General features: G+C 46.8%; 2 long non-coding RNA genes across 2 annotated transcripts; one reads left to right on the forward strand and one right to left on the reverse strand.

The window, feature by feature from the left end:
- The first annotated feature begins 1,251 nt into the window (after window positions 1-1,251).
- On the forward strand, window positions 1,252-20,733 carry LOC139050127 (uncharacterized). Its single transcript, XR_011508802.1, has 3 exons — window positions 1,252-1,396; window positions 4,357-4,389; window positions 20,480-20,733. It is a non-coding gene; the product is annotated as an uncharacterized lncRNA (long non-coding RNA).
- LOC139050126 (uncharacterized) lies at window positions 13,438-22,407 on the reverse strand. The gene is made up of 4 exons (XR_011508801.1): window positions 22,298-22,407; window positions 21,170-22,156; window positions 20,743-21,031; window positions 13,438-13,592 (listed from the first exon to the last, which is right to left on the reverse strand). It is a non-coding gene; the product is annotated as an uncharacterized lncRNA (long non-coding RNA).
- Window positions 22,408-23,379: the final 972 nt, after the last annotated feature.

The raw sequence follows: 23,379 nt of genomic DNA on the forward strand, positions 1-23,379 counted from the left end.
CTCTGCGGCTGTACCATGCAGTAGCCACCTCACGCCTGCGGTACGTCCTCCCACTCGTGGCACTACCACGTGCCCGTCTCAAGAAGCTGGAGCTGCAGCATAGGGCCGAGATTAGGTTCTGCCTGGGCGCTCCCTGCAGCTCTGAAATCGCTGCAACCTTGGCCGAGGCAGGAGCATGGTCCCCATCACTCCTGTCACAGCCCACATTCGACAATCAGCCACAGCTGTGCACATCGCTGAATGACACTGCGTTCAGGAATATCGGTCACATACCGACCGCACACATAACCCCCATCACACCTGCACTGAGCATTACGCTGCGGAGAAAGCTTATCAGTGAATGGCTACTGACAGCGCAGCGAAATTTTGGTTCTAAAGCAATTTTTCCCGACCGTGCAATGAGGCCGCAATGCGAGACCGCAACGAGGCCGCAATTTGGTGACTTTATTCACTACCGCCCTTAGCCGGCAGATCTGAACCGTGCATCAGGAATGTGCATTTCCATTGGGGAACAATAGAAACTCTTATTTAGGCTAAACAAGCGCGCGTACGTACGTACTTACATGCCGCACTCGGGACATCTGCCATTCAAATATTCTGCCATGTAGCAGCACCGTAACCAAGTAATGTTACTGTTACGTGCTTCTGACAAAGACTCTAAATAACTCTGAAGGAGCGCAGTTCCGTGTAATATACGTTCTCTGCATTAGGACACTGTAGCACTGGCTGGCCGGTGTGGCGGTCCCTGCAATGCATCACAAAAGCTCGTGAGGAACCTGGCTATAAAGTATCATCACAGAACACCTATATATGGCATCATGCAGTCGAAAGATTAGCTACGCGTAGTAGATGCACATCAAACGCAAAGACGAAGTATACTTACGAGAAGCAAAAGCCCGAAAAATAAGCGATCCACCGCTTCGTGCACTCCGAACCTGCCATATGCCATATTATGCCCTTATGCCGCCAAAAAGGCCGGATGTGACATCACGGACGTGAAAAAAACAAAGACCTGATGTGACGTCCCGGACGTGACGTTTGAGTGAACCTAACGCTTGCGCTGCGTTCACCGGGTGAACGCAGACACTTTCGCGTTTGCTTCGAAAGGGCCGGCGTTGGGCGTACCCGGTGGTTCGAACGAGTGCGTTGGGCGTACCCGGTGGTTCTAACGGGTACGTTGCGTTCACCCAAATAGCCAACTTATTACTGATTTGGCTTGGCTCCCGTTGGATTTTTAAAAGGCGGCGGTAGTGCGCTATGGACATTTCTTGAATTTCTTGTGAGCGTCTGTGCAACAAGGTGTAACCTTTCTCTATGGTGAAAACTTTACGAGGTGCTTCTGCGTTGTATGTTCGATTTAAGTGGTCTTCGCTGCCGTGGTTAGTTTGCTTGGCTGGTTAGTACATGTGCAAACGGTCTTTTGTGATGTTCTGGAGTTGTGGAAGGTCGTCTCCCCTATTGCAAGTACTTGCGTTGTCGCAAACAAGTGCTGTAACCTACCCCGGTTATTGTGTAGGCGTCAGCTCTCGAAGTATTGGTCAATGCACGGTGGGAGCCCGTTTTATCTGCGGATGCGTGCTTGCACCAACTCTGACGAAACTCTGATCATTCGGGACCTATGAAAGCAGTGCTGTGTTGTTTTTGTTCCCTGCTTAGTTCGCCTGTTTACATACTCGCCTGAATGTGTGCTATTGTGGTTTTTAAGTTTTCCCCCGTGGGTCTGTACCAGATACCTCGCATTCAGCTGCTTGTCACCTGTGGTCGTTTATAACTTTGCTGCAGAATTTTGTCCTTAAGTCGAATAAACTTTGGAAGGAAATCGTGAAGCTTTACTCCCGGAAAGCGCTTGTACGTCCATAGAATTTACAGTTCAAATGCAACACATATCCTCATTTAAATTTTAGAAGAATTTATAGTTTCCGTAAATTGAAATTGCAGATAAATAGAATTCAATAAATTGAAGATTTCTATATGCACACCAAATAAGTTCTGCAAAGTAAAACGGTTTGTTACATTAAAGTTCAATATATGGAGGTCTAATTGTACAAAATTGATTGATATAGGGGTTGATTGGATACAGGGTGTGCATATTCACACGCCTGGTTCCGTAGTCAGTCGTTACGTGCCGCTCTACTTGAGCAATAAACCAAGCAACAATGTTAATGTTTTCGAACTGTTCATATATCGGGAGCACACCAAGAAGGTGATCTAAAACCTCCAGGCATATGGTGACTTTCTGTTCCAAAAGAAAAAAAAGTAATAGTAATAATGTGTACAGTAACATAGCAGAGTAAACAAACAAAAAAGCTGTCTTTTTACGACAATGCTACATTTTTGTTTTCCTAATTACAGCAGCTGTGCAAGGTGTTCTAGACCAGTTAGGATATTTGAAAATTCAGTGTGATGGGCCAGTCTGTTTCCCTTAGTGTTATAATGGCCTCATATTCTTGCGAAGTTAATCATATGACTCCTTTGTCCTTACTACATTGAACTCCTGAAATGTTTTATTCCGGCCACTGCTCCTCATCCACCATGCCGCTTCTGCTTAATAGTTCTCAAGGCAATTATATTGCCCTCCTCTCCCTATTATTCAGGCAGAGAAACGGATCCACATGGCCATCACAAACTAATTTTCACTTGCACATGCCCTGACGTTCAAAACATTGCAGTTGAGCTGGAAGCTAGAATCAAGCTAGAAGCTAAAGGGAAGCTAGAATTAGCACTAGTGAAATGTGAAGGTTGTTAGCAAAAGTGCCCACAGTGTGTGAGGCCACAGTTTATGCGAAGATAAAAGTTTTGAGAAAAATTGTATAAATTTTGCAGTTGATATTGTTGTTTTATTAATGCTGCTCTTGCTTTAGTTATCCTTTTTTTTTAGTCACCATATGTGTTAAATGTCACAGCATTTGATATTACAGCATTGACATATATCAGTGGGGTGGGGGGTCCTCATCTGGATAGTTCATTTCTAATGCATACACTTTGCATGGCTTGTTCGCGTTGCCAACACCTACTGTATTACTTTGCTATTAAAACCTTCACAATTGTTTTTCACACATAAATAAAACAAGCAGTCTAAAAATGCTCCTTTGTCTCATGCAATATAGCGCTCCTCTCAACTACAGCTGTATGTTCTCGAGACACAAGTTGACAGCTACATGTTAGCTGCAAAACCTCTTAAATTTGCAACAATATTGAATATATTGAGACAAAAAAGCTATCTTGGTGAACATAATGCTGCAGATGCTGACCAGCACATGAGTAGTGCTTCTTTTATTACAAACATTTAATCACATTGCAGAGAGTGTGTACCACTTAAATCACAATCATTTTATTGAGATATTTTTGTGTCATTTGCATGTGGCAGAAGCAGGAAATAGTAAGCTGACTCTGCCTTAAAGCAAACATATGCATGAGAGAGCGCTTAAAGCATTACTTGTTCAAACCGAGGCTTTGGTGTCTAGATTTCACGACGAAGAGAGTAAAATGTGAGGTCACTTACCCTGTATTCTGAAACCATCTATGACTGGAAGCTTCATTCCACTGAGATGAGCGCAGTGCCACCCCTTGACTGAAGACGACGCTGTGTTTCACAGTAATTGACATGAAGTTTAATTAAAGCTAAGCAACCGCCTGTGTCAAGGAGAGGGGCTGCTGTGCATTTGAATCCAGGTGGAGGGTTGAGTGGAGAATACAGAAGTTAGTCATCTTTACCGATCCTTGAGCCTCTTAAGAGATTTCCTACAACATCTAAGCTCAGCCTTTCTGTTTTCTTACAGCATGGTTATTACAGGTGGTACAAAACATTCCATTGTACAGTTTCTATAATTCTTTGGGAAAACATACATCACCTCACTAAACAGGAATAGGCTCAATAGGTTCACTGGTATCATCTATAGTGTTTCCATCCAAGACCTATTGCTATTACAAGGCATTGCAGACATTCAGTGACGTAGCCAGAAATTCATTTCAGGGAAGGATTCTCCACTGGTCACTACCACTCCCCCATCACCTCTCTCTCTAGCACTATATAAATGTGTGGAGGGTTTTACATCACACCAAGACAAACTCCTAGCACTCCCCGGACAGGAATGCTTTAGCAATGAGGATGCACATTTTTACGTTGCCAAAACTTTGCTTAACTTCTGACAAAAGTTTTTCATTGCTAAGACTACGCCTAAAATTATGCTATCATCCTTGTGCTGTTTTTAAAAATGACTATATTAAAAATAACATTTTGTTTACAAATTGATGTATTTATATAATGTATATTATGACCTTGTTGGTACATTACTTAGGAAAGTGAACTGTGCTAAAAACATGACAGCGCTCTGTCTTGTGTCTTCTTGTTTGCAGCCCAGACTTGTTGCAGCCCAAGTAACAGTGAAGGTCAGCGTTATTTTCTTACCAGATTTGCTAGTGAGTGGTTCAGCCATGGCTGTGTATGGAAGAGAGCGGGCACTATTTTGCAAGTCGCCTATTACTTAATTGCAGGCATTATGGGCATGCTTCCCTGACACCTGCCTATTCTAAAGACTGCAAAGCAGCAAGCACAGCACATGCTATGACAGGGTAGGTGAATCTCAGCTAAGGCAACTGGCCACAGCTATCTGGTGTTGAGCGATCGAGCAGTGATGAGACAATCCCCCTATGTTCCATAATTTTTCACTTAATTCTTGATGCCCTTAATGCGTGTCACCACCCTAGCCCCCTTACTGTATCATCCTCCCCACTCCCTGGAGCTCTCTGAAACTCTTTTCAGCTAATCACTGTCCCACTTTTCAACATTCACGGGGTTGTTGAATGACACAGCATTCTATAACATTCCTATATTTATGTTTCTGTGTGGACATCGAAGCCATTCACCTAGCTCCCATAGTTTGTTGTGGCGGCTTCTTAGCTTCCCTGGTCCAGCACCCCGTCCTTGATATAGATTGCCGCGCGCAAATCAGCATTCTGTAGGCCTTTCTTTCTTGTCCCGTTTTCTCTCCATTTTTTTCATTCTTAGCAGTGTGTACAAACTAGCCTGAGAGCAAGCTCTTCTGAAGTTTATTAGCATAATGAAAGTCAGAGTCAATGGAAAGTAAAAGAAGAAAGAAGAAGGTGGGAGGAGTGTTTTTTATGAGTTTTCTAAACAAGCAAGTTGATATAAGTAAGTTGTATAATAGCAAGCACCAAGTATGAAAGAATAAAAAACACATTTGCACTTCTCGTCTGACGAAATTTACTGTGCTTTTACAGAAATGAAAATCATTGAAAAGGAAGTAAGTGTTTACGTTGAGATACGAGCACGTAATCTGTAAGCCTCGTAAGCTTATGTCAAGTAAAACAACATGAAATCCTGAGAGATTGAGCTTCTTAAGTACACGTGTTATAATAGGAACACCAACCTTCTTCAGTATGATAAAAGCACTGTAGATCAAGGTTCTCCACGTAGTGGAAACATTGTTAAATCTGTTAAGATGTGAATGTGGGCAAGTTGGTAACAAAGTTCTAACTTGCTAAAGCACATTGCTGTCCTCATCGAACTAATGACTATAGTTTCTTGTACATGTGTCTTGATCACATTCAGCACAACATTATGCATTTTTAGCTTTCTTTAATACATTCTGTAGCCCCTCAATGGATTCAAGATGCTAGAAACCTATGTTGAACTACAAAGTGCTTGCCATTAAAAAAGACAAGAAGTCAGTTCCTGTGTTAGAAATATTTATTAGTTAGAGAAAGGCTAAAATTTAGTATGAACATTAGCCATGTCTTGAAGTTTTCATCCTACTCATTTTACAGTTGAAGCTAGCTTGCTTCTCAGGTTACTTGTGCTTAGAATTAAAGCACAACAAACAGATGAATGGCTTGCCGGGGCGTTATTCACAGAAAGTGGTCACTTTTCTCACTCTCACCATAGTGTTTGGGCTACTGCTGGTACTGTTGGCCGCATAGCAGCCAGTGCAGAGCCACTGAGTGTCGTGTGCCGATGTGCCAGTTTTTCTTAGCATGTGGACACTTCTACCACGAGTTTCTTCGATGTTGTCTTGACGAGGGCCAAACAGTGAATGAGCCAGTTCATCTTGAAATTTTATAATTGGCGTAGAGTTTCCTTCAAGCATGCCACGAATGTTCCACGCATTTATGATGACACATCCAACAAGCAACTCAACAGCTACCTTTCTGTACCACTTGAGTCCTTTTCTAAGGCAGTTGTGGTATAACGTCATTTGGTCACTATAGTCGACGCCCTTTTTTGCTGCATTGTAATCGAGACCGGCCTGATGTTTCATGATTGGTGCACCGTCCCTTGTTTTCTTCCCACTGTCCACCAAAGTTGCTTCATATTTGGCGACAGATGTGAGTATCAGAACAGGCCTCTTGTCCATCCACTTCAGTGCCTTCACTCCATTTTTGGACTGAAGTTCGGTAACACTGCCATTTGCAACCTTTACTTCAGTGAGATCTTTTGGCAGCCCTTTCCTCACTGAGCGAACTGTGCCACGAATGAAAGTGTCTTCCTTTAGAAGGCGAAAAGTGAGCGGCAAGCTCATGTAGAAGTTGTCTACGGACAGCGGGCACACAACTTCCTTGTAATTTTGCAGGAATTTCAAGCATACATCTTCGGCATGTCCGATGCCAATTGTTCAGTCACACTTTCCGGCATATACATCAACCTTTAGCCTGTAACCGTCTTTGGTACATGCCTTGAACAGCCTGACTCTGTAAGAACGAAAGTCTGCCACACCATGGCACTATTGTTTCATCTATCACAACCTCCTTTCCTGGCTCAAGCACAGTGGCAAAAATTTTGGTTCAATTTCTCTACCAGAGGATGGATCTTAAAGACATGATCCTGCAACTCTGCAACCAGTTAATTGTCCGCAAAATGCCGGAACCTCAAAAGTAGGGAGAAGGCGGTCACGGCTCATATTTTGATTAATGAGTTCAACACCATACAGGTTACTTTTTGCCCAGTAGTGACTCGGATAGGAAGATGGACGAGATTGGTATTCCAACAAATGCTTTCGTTTGTTGGAGATTGGTTTCCATCTAATTTTTCAACTTTGATTTAGATTTGGGAGTAGGAAGACGGAGGAGACCAATACAAATCAGTATTTGAATAAATGCTTTAATTTCTTTGGCATTGGTTTCCGTCCAATTTTTCAAGCGTGATTTAGATTTAGGAGTAGTTGACTTCAACACTTGTTGTGTCAACCTGTTTGTTTCATTGGCCATCATTTGCCAAATGTCATCCGTAATAAACAGTGAACATAAAGATGGGGCATAACGGCTAGATGGCAACTGATTGATAGTGGGCGGCCTAGAGTGTGGTGTCACACTAGGCGAAGTGGTTGTTGCCGGTGTCCATTTCTCTAGAGATGGGCTGAGAGAAATGAGAGCATTGTATCCTGAATCATTCACCTCAGAATCATCAGTCAGGTCTGACTCTCCATTCGACATGCCGGCTGAGGTCTGTGATGGTTCGTAAACACTATCTTTGTCACTGATTTCACTGTCCACTGCTGAACATCTGACACTGAAGCACTTGACTCATCCGCTGGTGATCGCGAAGTTGCTGGTGCATTCTTCTGGCCCAAAACTAAGTTTATTTGTTTCCTCTGCATTGTGCTTTTTTTTTGCATCCGTAAGGGGCATGAGGATCTATCTATTAGACACGCTGAAAAGTTTGGGAGTAGCAAGAAAAATGCAGGTACTTATTCCAATGGCACGTATTTCAAAGACTGCTGCGAAAGTTTGCAAGAAACCCAACTGAGAAATGCGCCGCCACTCCACTCTCCAAAACAAACTTGCCACCCCATGTCCAATGCAATAAAAATATATATTAGTTGCAATTTCAAACCTCAGATGGCAACACAAGAGCAAGAATTCTTGTGTGTGGGTCACTGGTGAGTCACGCCACACACAGCATCAAAACGTTTTCGTTGAGTGCATCGTGGATTGCCAGTGGGTCATAGCATTTAACATCAGACAAGTAGTCTACTGGCTATCTATAATCTCACACAACAAAAATCGTACCTCTGAGTTAAAGTGTCATAATGTTATCGCAGCAGCAAGCAGATGAATGCCCGTAACTTTGCTGCTGCATAGGAGCACAGGCTGTGCTGTGATGGCACTCAGAGTGACACGTGACTTAGATTCAAGGCAGCATCAGTTATTTGTTGAATCTGTTGCTGCAGTGAACTAATTAAAGTTTAGAGAAATAATGAAAAATACAACCCAAATGTCTGGGTGCTTTTGTTTTACTTCGCACTGTAGCAAGAGAGATGAATTTCCGTTTCGTCTCCTTTTCCCGACGTTTGCACGCGCGCAGAGAACGAAACTATACGTCATTGTCTACATGTGTTCCGGCATTGCGATCATGAATGCTCTTTTATCCTCTCGCGTTTGCCTCAGTGCTGGGGCACTGACTTATACCGCTAATCACGTGTTCTCGTGTAGAGCGCGCACTATCGTCCGCTACAGGAAACGAGACAAGCGCAACAGCTCGCGCGACACCGTCACCGGAAGTGTGCCGGTGACGGTGAAAAAAAGAAGACGGCAGGGTATACCCGCCGCGACCCCTCGGCTCCGGTATGGGAGAACGCAGTGAAGGAAATTTGCTTACACAGGCGAAACGGGGAATGTCGAGAGAGTGTTTATATAGGCGGCGACGCTCGCCTCCTGAAATCATGCGTTCGCGGCACTTCAATCATTCTCTATCTGCTGTTAATGAACCAATTTGAAAAATGCTTGCGGTAGAACACTTCTTAGAGGGCACGTAACAACTTTCAGTGTATAACCAAAATTTGTTATGTAGCCTGTGAGGGACCCTTTAAAACAAACTCGGTAAAAATCGGGTGTACTGTGGGATGTTGTTACAGCTGCGTCGAGCTTCACAGCCCTCTACACAAGCATTGCTGTGAAGCCTGTGGCAGAAATAGAGTTTTATTCAATCAAAGGACTGCATAGAGCGCGCTCTCGTGTTGTGCTACGTGAATTAAATCATTCGTTTCCTGCCTGCACAAACGTTTGCATCTCGAGTGGATTTCAAGCACACCGTATAATAACGTGCAGTTCCGTCGTGCTTCGCAGCACTATACACAAGCACTGCCGTAAAGCTAGTGGAAAAAGTACGATGTCATGAAACCAGATCAATGCTCGCTATTTTGGTGCGATGCGTGAATGGAAACATTGCTTGCCTGCCTGCACAAACGTTTGCATCTCGAGTTAATATCAAACAAATCATATAATATGTGCAGTTTCGTCGAGCGCTTCACCGCACTGCATGCAAGCATTGCCGTAAAGCCTGCAGTATAAATAGGGTTTCATGAAGTCAAATTAATGCGCAAACCTAGCTCGCACTTGTGGTGTACAAGGTAAACAAAGAATTCGTTGCCATGTCTCCGCAGTAGTTGGTCACGTTGATTTGTGTGAGCATATTGGTTCATGTGCCCCATCTACCTCTGTGATGAGAAAATAAGCAAGAATATCAGCTGCTATGTGTCGATGCATATGCTTTTTATTACAAGGTGTAGGAGCAGTACATCTTACTGCATGAGTAAACCACTCATGGAAACAGTACGTTCCTTGAACATTGTAGCTATATAATAGCCTAGGAAGCGCGCTATATTGGAAGTTGCAATTTTTTTTCTGTTCGCAAAATTCAATAACTTGATGCTTTTTCTAAAAGCGAAAAATTATATATTTCGCAATGATACGTATGCTGCGTCAGTAAGTTAAGTAGGCAGCACATAAAAAGGCTAAACCAGAGGAATATCCGCAGGTATTTATACAAATGTACAAAGTATTAAAAAAAATGTTTTCTCAAATGTTTTCAGTGTGGAGTAAGGAGTTGCATGTGCGTCCAGCGCTGATTTCCAGCGCTTAATTTTTGTTGAACCTTGACGTAACAAAGACGTAACACTCAGCACTCTATTTTGTTACATCATTTTTTTTTTTTTACAATGGAACACTGCATTCTACTATACGTGCCGCTCATGCGCCCCAAAATTTTGGCCCCTCTAAGGAAGTCACTGTTCTCTAAGTTTCGCCCGAAACTTAGATATCGCTACTTCCAATTGACACTCGTGAAACCAGCAGCCACGTCGGCTTGCCGCCTTTACACCGGCCGCAAATTACTTTTAAAAAATGTGGCACGCGCGGGCCGTGTATATGCACTCTGCTGCGCGCGGACAGCCATATGCACGGGCACGGCCGGGCAAGAGACGTCGCGCGCTCTCTGACCCTAGCGCGCACTTGATCACGGGACGTGGACAGCGCGCATAAAGCTGCCATCCTTCTCGGCTCACAATCGCACCCTTTCATTCGCAATTAACCCCAGCATGTGGGATGCAACGGAGCACTATAATTTTTGTCACACTTGGACTTTAAACCAAACATCAAGGCGATGGCGAAAATTCGCTTAGGGTGTCCAAAAATTGCTATCGCAATAATACACTATGGAGAAAGGTATTATGTAAATTATCTGTGGATGGGTCGAAACCCCCTAATTTCCCAAACACGCACCCATCCACTGGCACGCTGCACACATGCATCCCGCGCGGCACGCTGCATCATTAAGGCGTATCGTTCTTCGCTAGCTCTATGAACATTTATGCAGTAGTCACTTGGCGAGAAGCTTATTTTCCAACCTATGCGCAAGTGTTGTAGCTGAATTTCGAAAGTACACGGACCATATATATGTTGGCAAAATAATCGGAACTCACTATTTAGACTCGCCAAAATTATAATTAGCTGCTCACTTGAACTCATAAGAATATACCACTCAGCCGAGCTCACTCGGGCTCAAACTCGCCAAAATACTGCTCAGCTGGGCTCACTCAGACTCGTGGGATGATCTCAGGGAGTTGACTCATCAGTGAGTTTGCCAGCGTATGCTGTGTGCTGAACCACAAACCTGGCTTTCTTGAATAAAAACAGTTGGTCGCTGCAGCATATGGATGCACATAAGTGTAATTCAGAGAGCGCGGCATTGTAAAGGCTGCCACAGTTACCATGCCATGCTGCAGCTCATTTCAATCATGTCAAATGCAATACCCCTGCCAGCTTTTAGTCAGTCGATCAAATGCGATTGCTATTTATCTCATCACAACACCTCATTTTCCTGCCTAAGGCTTTGGGTGAATTTTCCTTGGCATCCATTTTGTTACTCTAACAGGTTACCAGTTATCTGTTGCCTATACGAAATTTGAAGTTGTGCACATGTCATGTGGACTCCATGCCAAACTCGTAGTACTGCATGCGTTTTTGCAGTTAGGTCTAGAGTTACAGAATCGCATGTGGGAGTTACTTTAGTTAGCAGCTGTAGCTTTGGAACAAACACGTGCATGAGAGTGTGCTTAAGTGTTACCTGTCAAGACTGGGAGCACCAAGGCAACTTGTGCAGTAAAGGCATGGGCAGTATGAGCCCACAGATTTTACTAAGTGTGGCTGAGGTGATGCGTCTAGATTTCACTATGAAGAGAGCCAAATAAAAGGTTGCCTATCCATCATACCTATTCTGGAGCCTTTTCATGAGCTTTTCTAAAACATTAAGCTCAGCGTGTACACTTTATCACAGCATAATTATTACATGTGATATAAAACATTGTATTGTGCAGTTTCTCCAACTCTTCGTGAAGGCATCTATCCATACATTAAACAGGAATAGGCTCAATGTTGACATATCTCCACAGTAGGATCTCCAGGACCTCGTACTGTCACAATGCATCACAGACATTATTTAAGTGAACTCCAGAAGTGAAGCTCTTCGTTAACATTGGCTAAAATTGTATTTTTATATAGCAAAGTGATCATGCATAAATCTGTATGTCATGACAGAACACTTTGTTTCTCACGGACTTTAGTTTACAATTGTTTTCACGATCAGGAAAATTGTGCAGTGTGCTAGTTGGTTCAACATACTTAACACTGTTGTGCGGAGTGACGAAGGGACAGGACTTGAGCGAGAAAACAATCGACACCTGAGCACAAACTATCAACTGGTGATTATCACAAGGCAATGATTCTGCTGAAAAGTAGGAACCAAAGGAAAAGACAAGTCGTGGAAGCATACAACCTCAAGGTGGACCCACAGGGCTCATGTGTCAGCCCGCCGTCTAATTCACTCAGCAATAAAGAGATTAGCATAATCACTGACAATAGAGGGTGTAGGTAGACCGGGAAGAGGACTCCTGTGCATGCGTGTAGGCTTTATGTACGCTTCACTTGCAGAAAAATAAACCAGTTCATAGTTTGCGCTCAGGTGTCATGTGTTGTTTTCTCGCTCAAATCCTGACCCTTTATCGCTCTGCGCAACAGTGTTAAGTTTTCAGGTTGTTCACTATGTGATGTAGGAAGGGTAAAATTGATGGGAAATCCCAATATTCTCGGGCATATCGCGAAAAATATGGCCCAAGTCAAGTGTCATTTTAGGCTTCACTGTCCCCTTATATAGGGCAAATAGTAATAGTTTGAATTCTATGGACGCTGGTTGCTTTTTCTGACTTAACCTAGGCAGTGCTCAGCTCTCAGTTGAAAGGAACAGGTAAACAGGAGGACTTGCCACATAAGCAGAAGGTAGCACTCCAGACTTAAGCTTAATATACTGCGTGCTTCCACAGCCCTAGGGGGCTAGTCTGTAAGTGTTGACTAAGTGGACTGTCCATTCCAGTACACGCTGAATGAATAGAGCACGAGAGCCCATGGTGATGATTGCCACATGCTCTACCAGCTTATAGCTCTACCTAATCAGTGTGTGCTGAAACAGTCCACTTAGTGGATTCTTACAGAATCCTTCCCTAGACTGATGTTTATGTTGGTAGGTTGCAAGTATTGCACTTTCTTTCCTTTCATGTGGGCAGTTCCCACATATGGATGCAATTTAACATATTGTATTCATATTGCCTTTGGTCTATACATATCTAATTCATGCTTATAACCAGGCCTACAAGCTCTTGTCCTGCATATTTATATAGCCTTCTCATTGGAGAATGGAGTCATTTTCCATTATACCCTCAAGCACTTGAAGTAGACACTGCAATAACCCCAAGGGAGGGGGGACAGTAATGCAAAAACCTTACTGGGCTTGTGGTGCTGCTGAAGGATGCACACATACCATTTATGCTAAAATTCCCAGCAGACATTCCAAAGTTTGTACGAGTTCGACTTTAGCTGGCTAAACTGAATGATTCATATTGAAGGCAATTCTTGCAACATTTGGTCAAACTGAATGAAACTGGACAGCACAATTAGCTGTGTTCATCTACCATTTATACGACTGCTGCCCCGAGCATTTTGCCTGTTACTTTGCCTTTCGTTTCTGTACTATCAAGTTCAAGTACACATGTACTTTATCACTGTACAAGTAGAATGGCTTCAAGGCTTTTCCTGGGCATTCAACAGTCACTATTTATTCCTATAAACCTTCCTGCATGTGAAGGCAAAAGAAACTTATTAATTCATGCTGGAAGTATAAAAAGACAGGTATTTGCACAGAAAATGTTTATTTTGAGCACCGAGGTTCTTGCTGATGTAGATATGGTGCTGGCTCCCTCCTTGCCCGAAGCATGTGCTTGCTGTACACAGCACCAGATGATGGCTTCCTAGGTCAAAAGATCAAAGTGAAATAAGAGGCATTTTGTTTTAGCCCCGGAAAGAAAAAGCAGGATTGAGACATTAACATGTATAAAAAATACTTGCCTAAAGAAAAATTAATACACAAGCAAATTCACTAAAGAGGTTCACTTTCAAGAGCGAAAGTATGGTTACGATGAAAATTACAAGGAAGCTTCACTGCTCATTGAGGTTTCGGTTCAGTAGTTGTTGAGCCACGAGGGTTAGCATGCTACATCTTGCATATTATGTTTTGTAGAACAATATTGCACTTTGAACAATGTAGTGCCTATTTAAATGAACTGACAAGGAACGCTGAAACTCCAGGCTAGTTTGGTCTGCACAAGATATGATACAGACACTGTACTGCATTCATTTAGTGTTTTTGTCACTGATGTCGTGCACAAAGGTCATTCACACCTATCCTACATGAAATGCAGTTACTTCTTTGAAGCTTCACCTAGTCCTTGAATTTGCTGCATGCTTATGTCTAAGGGAGTTCGTTTGGTTCCTGTTAATGTAGTACATCTAAGCAACTGTTATCAAATGCCCATAGTGTTCCCTTGCATGTACAAAACATTTTTGGCCCTTTCAATGCACAATACTCATTACATTTGACACTTGGGACTCGTGCAAGGCGCCATTTAGTATTATATGCTTGTCCACATCTGATAATACTTTCATAGCTGGGTCATTCCCATGCCAAATGCCTTGGTTATTACTGTGACCATCTCACACTTTTCCTTTAGAATCTTCTTGTCCACTTTTAAGGAAGCACCCCACGACACAATGTCTCCATCCTAGTGGTGCTATGGAGTTAACTTATGTGCTAGTTGTAGCAGATGACGTCAAATGAAGGCCACTGAAGATAAAACTCTCTGCGACAATTCCTTTTACACAAAAAATGCAAACAATACAGAATAGTCAAAATGTAGTTATCTGGCAAGACTGGCTGCATCCATCATCTTTGTTTGGCGCAATTCTGAGGTGGCTCCATGTTACAAGACGCTTGGCGATTATTGCCATGTGACTGTTTGGGACTCTATAAAACACAAGAATTGCCTTACTCCGGCCTTTCTCTTTGTGCAGCGGCCAAGGTTATTATTCGTCCAATCGCACCGTGTCCTGTTCGTGTGTCCATAGACTAAATTCTTCACCACATTGTTTTTGCGGTATTTCGTGAGTGACCCATGAACTCATCTTGGGGTGGGACTTCTTATCTTTGGCGTTTGCTTCTATCTCTTGTCGTCAGCACCTCACACAACTGGATGATGCCACTGGCAATTCTCTTCCTAACCACGAAGAATGCATTCGTCTCGTCACCTCTTCCGATTACGTTCTTTGGCCACCTAGAGAAAAGATTATAGGTGTCAACTCCTGTAACATTGTGGATGGCGGCGTATTCATTCTACCCTATGACCATACCCTATCTCGAGCAATTCTGATTACCCCTGGCCTTATTCGCTTCTCTGAGAGGTCTGCATTGCTTACTGCAATAAACCAAATCGAACCCCAACTGTTGCCTCGTGGATCAACTGTCACTTGAGCTGTTGACACTCATGTCGTTGCAATTGTCACGAAGACAGCTCAGTGTGTTCTTGCGTCTGTTACCAGAAGAGGGTTATAGCGCCGAAAAAACACAACACAGAGCAAGCGAGACGGGACAGGCGCAACCCGTCTCGCTTGCTCTGTGTTGTGTTTTTTCGGCGCTATAACCCGTCTGTTACCGTGCGCTGAACAAAATCGTGCGCAAAGATGTTCACCCCGTGTCACGGATGGATGATGCACTAGATTCACTCCATGGTGCTGAGTATTTTTATAGCCTTGACTTTAGACCAGGCTACTGGCAAATACCGATGTCCAAATCCGACAAAGCAAAAACGACATTTGCTACCCCTGATGTGCTCTACGAGTTCAGTGCGATGCCTTTTGGACTCTGCAATGTGCCTGCCACATTCGAACGCATGATCGACAAGTGTTGTGCGGCTTGAAATGGAAAACCTGTCTGTGCTATCTCGACGACATTGTGTTTTCAACCATGTTCTCACAACATTTGCAACATCTTGATGAAGTCCTTGCCTGTCTTGCAAATGCTGGTTTGCAGCTCAACACACGCACACGCGCGCGCGCGCGCACACACACACACACACACACACACACACACACACACACACACACACACACACACACACACACACACACACACACACACACACACACAAATGCAGTTTGGCCAGCAAGGCCATCAAAGTTCTGGGGCACATAGTCTGCAAAGAAGGTATTCGTCCGGACCCCGAGAAGCTTACTGCCATCCTCGAATTTTGTGTCCACTGCGTCAAAAAGACATGCACAGTTTTCTTGGACTTGCTTCTTCCGGCACTTCATATGCAACTTCGCTACACTTACGTCCCCGCTCCATCAACTCCTCCCCAGTAATGCACCCTTTGTTTCGTCCGACGAATGTGAACATGCTTTCCTGCTTTTGCAACATGCCCTGACGTCAGACCCAGTACTGCGCCACTTTGATCCAACCGCGCCCACCATCTTTCACACCGACGCTAGCAGTCAGTCTCGGTGCCATTCTACTACAATGCGACAACACATTCCACAAACGAGTAATTGCTTAGGCTAGTCGTGCACTAACCAGTGCAGAAAATTACTACACCATAACCAAGCAGGAGTGCTTTGCTGTTGGGCCGTGCAAAAATTTCACCCATGTCTTCATGGCCGCCATTTCACAGTTGTTACAGACCATAACACACTGTGCTGGCTTTCATCGCTAAAGAATTTATCAGGTCACCTGGGTTGCTGTGTGCTTCACCTACAGGAGTACGATTTCAATGTCACCTACAGGGCTGCAAAGAAGCATCAAGACACCAATGCTCTCTCTTGCTACCCTCTGCCGAATCATGACGATTCACCATAACCTCTCCGCGATTGTGTACGTCCTGAGTCCTCTTCATCGGCTTTACCCATTGTAGCCCTCGAATGGCTAAGACACAACAGCCCATCTGTCCTTGTGTCCCACTAACGCATCGACCCATACTGCTGAACTATTCTCCAACGCATGGAAGATTCTTCGTCGCCTCCAAACGCCTGACTTCGTCGACAACTTAATCAATTCAAGCTGCACAATGGGGTTTTACATCGCAACATTTATCACATCGATGGCAACAAATGGGTCCCGGTCATACCATGTTCTCTGCAATGTGAGGTGCTTGAAGCCTTTCACGATCATGCGACGACTGGTCCTCTAGGCTACCACAAGACTTGCAACAGAATATGAAGTTGCTGCTCCCGGCCTGGCCCATCTTCAGCCGTTGCGAAGTATGTTGCACCCTGCGTTCATTGTCAAAGCAAACCCAACAGCTCCTTCTGGCTCTTTACAACCTCTGCCTTGTCCCGCTTCGCCTTTTGAAGTAGTTGGAATAGACTTGTACGGTCCTCTTCCCATGACCTCACATGGAAATCGTTGGATTGCAACGGCCATAGACCATCCAACACGCTATGCGGAGACAGCATCTCTACCATCCTGGACTGCTGCTGAAGTCGCCGATTTCTTTCTACACAACATTATCTTACACCGCAGCGCTCCGCGCGTTCTCCTCAGTGACCGCAGCAGTCTTCCTCTCTTCTATCCTTACCGAAGTTCTGTGCGCCTCTAACACAATTCGCAAGACGACTTCCAGTTACCATCCGCAGACCAACAGCTTGATGATTGCAATGTACAGTCACGTGCAATATGAATTGCAACACCGGTGCCCGTGGTCGAAGGGGTTCCAAGGCTGTACGGCTGTGCAGACACATGGTAAGTTCCAGACCGAAACACAGCTTCAATTAGTGGTGTCTATTAAACCGCTATTTCGAATGTCAGAGCTGCTGCGCAGCCGTGGAGCCCCTTCAACAACGAACAAGAGTGTTGCAAGTCATATTGCATGCGACTGTACATCTACTCTGGCCACACGAACGGGGATGCAATCCTGTCGTGCATGACATTCGCCTATAACATGGCTACGCAACGTACCACTGGATTTTAACATTTTTTCTTCATCTATGGCTGTTCACCAAGTTTCATTCTTGATGTATCATTCCTTTCGACTCCTGTACCCCCATCAGTTCCTTTCTTGGAACAGTTTGTGTCTCGCCTCGCAGAGTGCAGACGCCTCGCCCCGCTTAACACCGACGTCTCCCAGGACGCTCGCAAGTTTCGTTACGACTCGACCCACTGTGCTGTAACTTTTTCTACTGGTGACAAAGTTCTTTGGACTCCTGTGTGCGTTCCTGGCTTATGCAAAAAATTTTGCAACACTTCTTGCTTATGCAACACTTCTTGAATGCCCACACCACCGTATCGTCGGGCAGCGAGCACAACCTGCGACACCCATGTGGCCACAGTGACGATAGGCGGCCTGCGCAGCTGGCCGGTTGGGGTCATCAGGTTGTCGCCGGCCATCCACTGATTATATTGTTCACGGACACGTTCTTTAACAGGCTTGTTGAGCACGACGTCCAGTGGCTGAAGTCATGACGTCATGCCTCCCGGAATGACGGCGAGTTCCGTCCTCCCGTCGCAGAGTGCCAGCTTCAATCCTGCGGTCAAGTGCCCGCGAAAGGCATCCAAGACGAGCATGCTCGGACACCGCAAGAGTGCCCCTGGTTGCCGATTCCAGACGGTCTTAATCCAATTGAGCATGAGGGCCTCGTCCATATAGCCCTTTTCATTCACGCGAACGACATCCCGTGGGAAAGCCTCTTTCGGCAGCATCTTCCTCTTGAATATTATGTATGGGGGCAGCTTTCTGCCATCTGCAGTACACGCGAGCATCACCGTGAATGCTCGTTCCCCGTAGAAAGAAGCTCGACTTCTTTTGTGCCGCGTTCGCACACTGTGGTGAGCGACGGCATGTCGAACCACACCGGCATTTCGTCAGCGTTGCCGATCTGTACCAACATGTAGCCATGCTGCTGCCGGAGACCGATAACATAGCGCTGGAATTCGACCAACTCGTCCTCGTATGCCTCTGGCTGCTTCTGCCAGATTGATTTGCGCTGTCGAAGTGCGAATCCCTTGCGTTGCATGAAGCGACGAACCCAATAAATGGAGCCCTTGAATTGTTCCTTGGGCAGTCCGGATTCTCGGGCGATCTCAATAGCTTTGATGCAGATGAGTTCTGCTGTGACTGGCAAAGATCTGGCACGATGCTCGCGGACAAAATCCGCCACCCTGTCTTTGAGCTCCGGGTGCACTGCGCCATAGAATAAAGAACTTCGTCAGAATAAAGAACCGCACAGCGCCCGCGTGTTGGGCCGCGTCCGTCACCAAGGGGGCGATAACAATGTGGATGCCGAAAGGTCTGCGCTCCAGACATGCTGCCAGACGACTATTCATGCTGTGCCAAGGGCCGGTATGTAAGTCAAGGGGTGAACTTTTAGTAATATTTTTGGGAAAAAACCTCAACCTATATTCTGCACTATACGGTACTCGCACTGCTGGAGACATGCCGTGGCCGAGAACCTACGGCTTCCCGACTACTCGGGTGCCACCACCTGTGCCACACGCAGTTGCACTGCGGCACCCTGCCTAGATGGAGTCCATAAGCCAGGAAAGCCACGCACGGCAATCTATGTCCGCAGCACCCTGGCGCGTGCTGTTCTACCTGTTGCTGACATCGCCGGTGGCCCCTTGGAGTCATGCGCCGTTGTGGTACGCCTTGGCAGCCAGGACACGGCTGTGGCGAGCATCTGCATCCGTCCAGGAAAGCCGTGGGATCCCTCCAGCCTCATCCAGCTGGCTGTTCGCCTTGGTGGGCATGCAGTCCTGTGCAGTGACTTCAACGCACACCACACGGATTGGGGAAGCCGCAGCTGCACCCGCTGAGGCAAAGGCCTCACAGATGCCATCAGCTGAGCTGGCCTGCTGACCTTGGAACACCAGGGAGCCCACCTACGTCTACCGCAGAGCTCGCACGGCCATTGACCTCTCCCTCAACACTGAGCAGTGCTCCTACTCCTGGGCCACAACTTCGGACAAATGGGGGTCTGACCACTTCCCTATTGTGATCAGCCCCAGGTCTGGGAGAAGGCCTAGGTCAAGAACTTACGTCACAGACTGGTCCCTGTTCCGGAAGCACTGCAGCAAGTTGGACGATGGCCGTGACTTCCTGAGCGCCATCGTGGATTGTGCTCAGGCTGCCACCGTTCAGTGCTCTACCCAACCAGATACCCCCGCTCCGGACCTCCACCTGCTCAACATTCGTGCCTCCAGGCGCCGTATGGAGCGTGGAGCAATCCGGACGGGCAAGGCAGAGCATTGGACCGAGTACAGACGTGCAGATGCCCGTTGCAGACGCCAAGCCCGGCGCAGGAGGAGCCTCTGCTCTGCCATCGAGGGCAGGTCCAGGGGACCCCTGGCTTGGAGACTGCTCAAATCCCTCACCAGCAGGAGAGGAAGCCTACAACCTGTCCTCGCCGTGGCCATCACGCTGAGCATCAGCGAAGAGGCCCTTGCGGAGCTCCTCGCCAACCAGTTTGCGCTGGCTGTACCACGCATTGCAGCCATCCTGAAGGTAGGGCAGCCTTCCGTCAGCCTGCCTAGCTGCCTGCACAACCACCACACAGGGTCTTCGCTTCTGTAAATGGCCTGTCATCCAGTCTTGGGAGCCTGGCCTCACAGTTCACTGGCCCAGAAAGCAGTCCGAGTGCTTTTTCGCTGCCTGAGGGCAACAGACTTGAGTGCCCGACTATAGACATCCTACACTTAAGTTCTCTCTCTTCCTCTTTCACTCCCCATTCCCCTCCCCACGTGTAGGGTAGCAAACTGGACTCAGCCTGGTTAACCTCCCTGCCTTTCCGTCTTCCCTTCTCTCTCACCACCCAGGGTGGCCATCGAGCCAGGTTATGGCTATCTACCAGGACCCGCTGACGCTGCACGAGCTCCAAGCATCGCAGTGCACCAGGAGCCCAGTGCACCAGGAACCCAAATGCTTCGCAACCTGGCCGCCAGCGAGCAGCTGCACCTGCTTGACTGCTTAAACATCTGGCAGTCAGGGCAGGTGCCGGAGTCATGGCGCACAGCCTACGTGGCCCCCATCCTGAAGGCCGGCTGAAAAACGTGAGCTCCTATTGGCCAGTCTCACTCACCTCTGCTGCTTGCAAGCTGATGGAGGCCATTGCTTTCTGGCCGATGAGCAGATAGGCTTCCGGCGGAGCTGATGCAGTGCGGACTCCATCGTGGACGTGGTCTCCACGCTGGAAGAGGCCAAGGCCTGCGGTGACGCCGTGCTCCTGGTGCTTATCGGCATGAAGGGGGCCTTTGACGCCCTGCCCTATCCAGTCGTTCAGCAGGCCCTGGACCTATTTGGTAGAGGGCGTCCCACAAGGATCAGTGGTGAGCCCTTTCCTGTTCAACCTGGCCCGACTGCCTGCTGTCCTGCAGAGTGACCCCCACAACCACGTGAATACCTCCATCAACGCGGACCACATCGCCCTATGTGTGCGAAATCCACCACACAGCCACAGCAGTGCGCGCTCGGCTCTGCAAAGAGCCCTCGACACCGCCGCTGCTTACCTGAGCTGCATTGGCCTTGCCATCTCGGCAAGGAAGACGGAGGCCATGCTGCTCCACTGCCCGCTGCACAGCTGCAACTGGAAGGCGACCTTGAAGCCCGGCAGTGACGTACCCGGGGCTACACGTTCATCACCGGCTGACCTGGCTGCCTGCTGTCAAGACCCTGCATGTCCAGGTCCTCCGGGTCCACAAGGCAGTCTCCCAGCTCGTTGCCCGAGGACAGAGCTGCACCACTAGGTGGGCTCTGCGGCTGTACCATGCAGTAGCCACCTCACGCCTGCGGTACGTCCTCCCACTCGTGGCACTACCACGTGCCCGTCTCAAGAAGCTGGAGCTGCAGCATAGGGCCGAGATTAGGTTCTGCCTGGGCGCTCCCTGCAGCTCTGAAATCGCTGCAACCTTGGCCGAGGCAGGAGCATGGTCCCCATCACTCCTGTCACAGCCCACATTCTACAATCAGCCACAGCTGTGCACATCGCTGAATGACACTGCGTTCAGGAATATCGGTCACATTCCGACCGCACACACAACCCCCATCACATCTGCACTGAGCATTACGCTGCGGAGAAAGCTTATCAGTGAATGGCTACTGACAGCGCAGCGAAATTTTGGTTCTAAAGCAATTTTTCCCGACCGTGCAATGAGGCCGCAATGCGAGACCGCAACGAGGCCGCAATTTGGTGACTTTATTCACTACCGCCCTTAGCCGGCAGATCTGAACCATGCATCAGGAATGTGCATTTCCATTGGGGAACAATAGAAACTCTTATTTAGGCTAAACAAGCGCGCGTACGTACGTACTTACATGCCGCACTCGGGGCATCTGCCATTCAAATATTCTGCCATGTAGCAGCACCGTAACCAAGTAATGTTACTGTTACGTGCTTCTGACAAAGACTCTAAATAACTCTGAAGGAGCGCAGTTCCGTGTAATATACGTTCTCTGCATTAGGACACTGTAGCACTGGCTGGCCGGTCTGGCGGTCCCTGCAATGCATCACAAAAAAAGCTCGTGAGGAACCTGGCTATAAAGTATCATCACAGAACACCTATATATGGCATCATGCAGTCGAAAGATTAGCTACGCGTAGTAGATGCACATCAAACGCAAAGACTAAGTATACTTACGAGAAGCAAAAGCCCGAAAAATAAGCGATCCACCGCTTCGTGCACTCCGAGCCTGCCATATGCCATATTATGCCGCCAAAAAGGCCAAATGTGACATCACGGACGTAAAAAAACAAAGACCGGATGTGGCGTCCCGGACGTGACGTTTGGGTGAACCTAACGCTTGCGCTGCGTTCACCGGGTGAACGCAGACACTTTCCTTCGAAAGTGTCTGCGTTCACCCGGTGAACGTAGCGCAAGCGTTAGGTTCACCCAAACGTCACGTCCGGGACGCCACATCCGGTCTTTGTTTTTTCACGTCCGTGATGTCACATCTGGCCTTTTTGGCGGCATAATATGGCATATGGCAGGCTCGGAGTGCACGAAGCGGTGGATCGCTTATTTTTCGGGCTTTTGCTTCTCGTAAGTATACTTCGTCTTTGCGTTTGATGTGCATCTACAACGCGTAGCTAATCTTTCGACTGCATGATGCCATATATAGGTGTTCTGTGATGATACTTTATAGCCAGGTTCCTCACGAGCTTTTGTGATGCATTGCAGGGACCGCCACACCGGCCAGCCAGTGCTACAGTGTCCTAATGCAGAGAACGTATATTACACGGAACTGCGCTCCGTCAGAGTTATTTAGAGTCTTTGTCAGAAGCACGTAACAGTAACATTACTTGGTTACGGTGCTGCTACATGGCAGAATATTTGAATGGCAGATGTCCCGAGTGCGGCATGTAAGTACGTACGTACGCGCGCTTGTTTAGCCTAAATAAGAGTTTCTATTGTTCCCCAATGGAAATGCACATTCCTGATGCACGGTTCAGATCTGCCGGCTAAGGGCGGTAGTGAATAAAGTCACCAAATTGCGGCCTCGTTGCGGTCTCGCATTGCGGCCTCATTGCACGGTCGGGAAAAATTGCTTTAGAACCAAAATTTCGCTGCGCTGTCAGTAGCCATTCACTGATAAGCTTTCTCCGCAGCGTAATGCTCAGTGCAGGTGTGATGGGGGTTGTGTGTGCGGTCGGTATGTGACCGATATTCCTGAACGCAGTGTCATTCAGCGATGTGCACAGCTGTGGCTGATTGTAGAATGT

Source organism: Dermacentor albipictus, chromosome 9 (genome assembly GCF_038994185.2).
Source record: "Dermacentor albipictus isolate Rhodes 1998 colony chromosome 9, USDA_Dalb.pri_finalv2, whole genome shotgun sequence".
NCBI lineage: Eukaryota > Metazoa > Arthropoda > Arachnida > Ixodida > Ixodidae > Dermacentor > Dermacentor albipictus.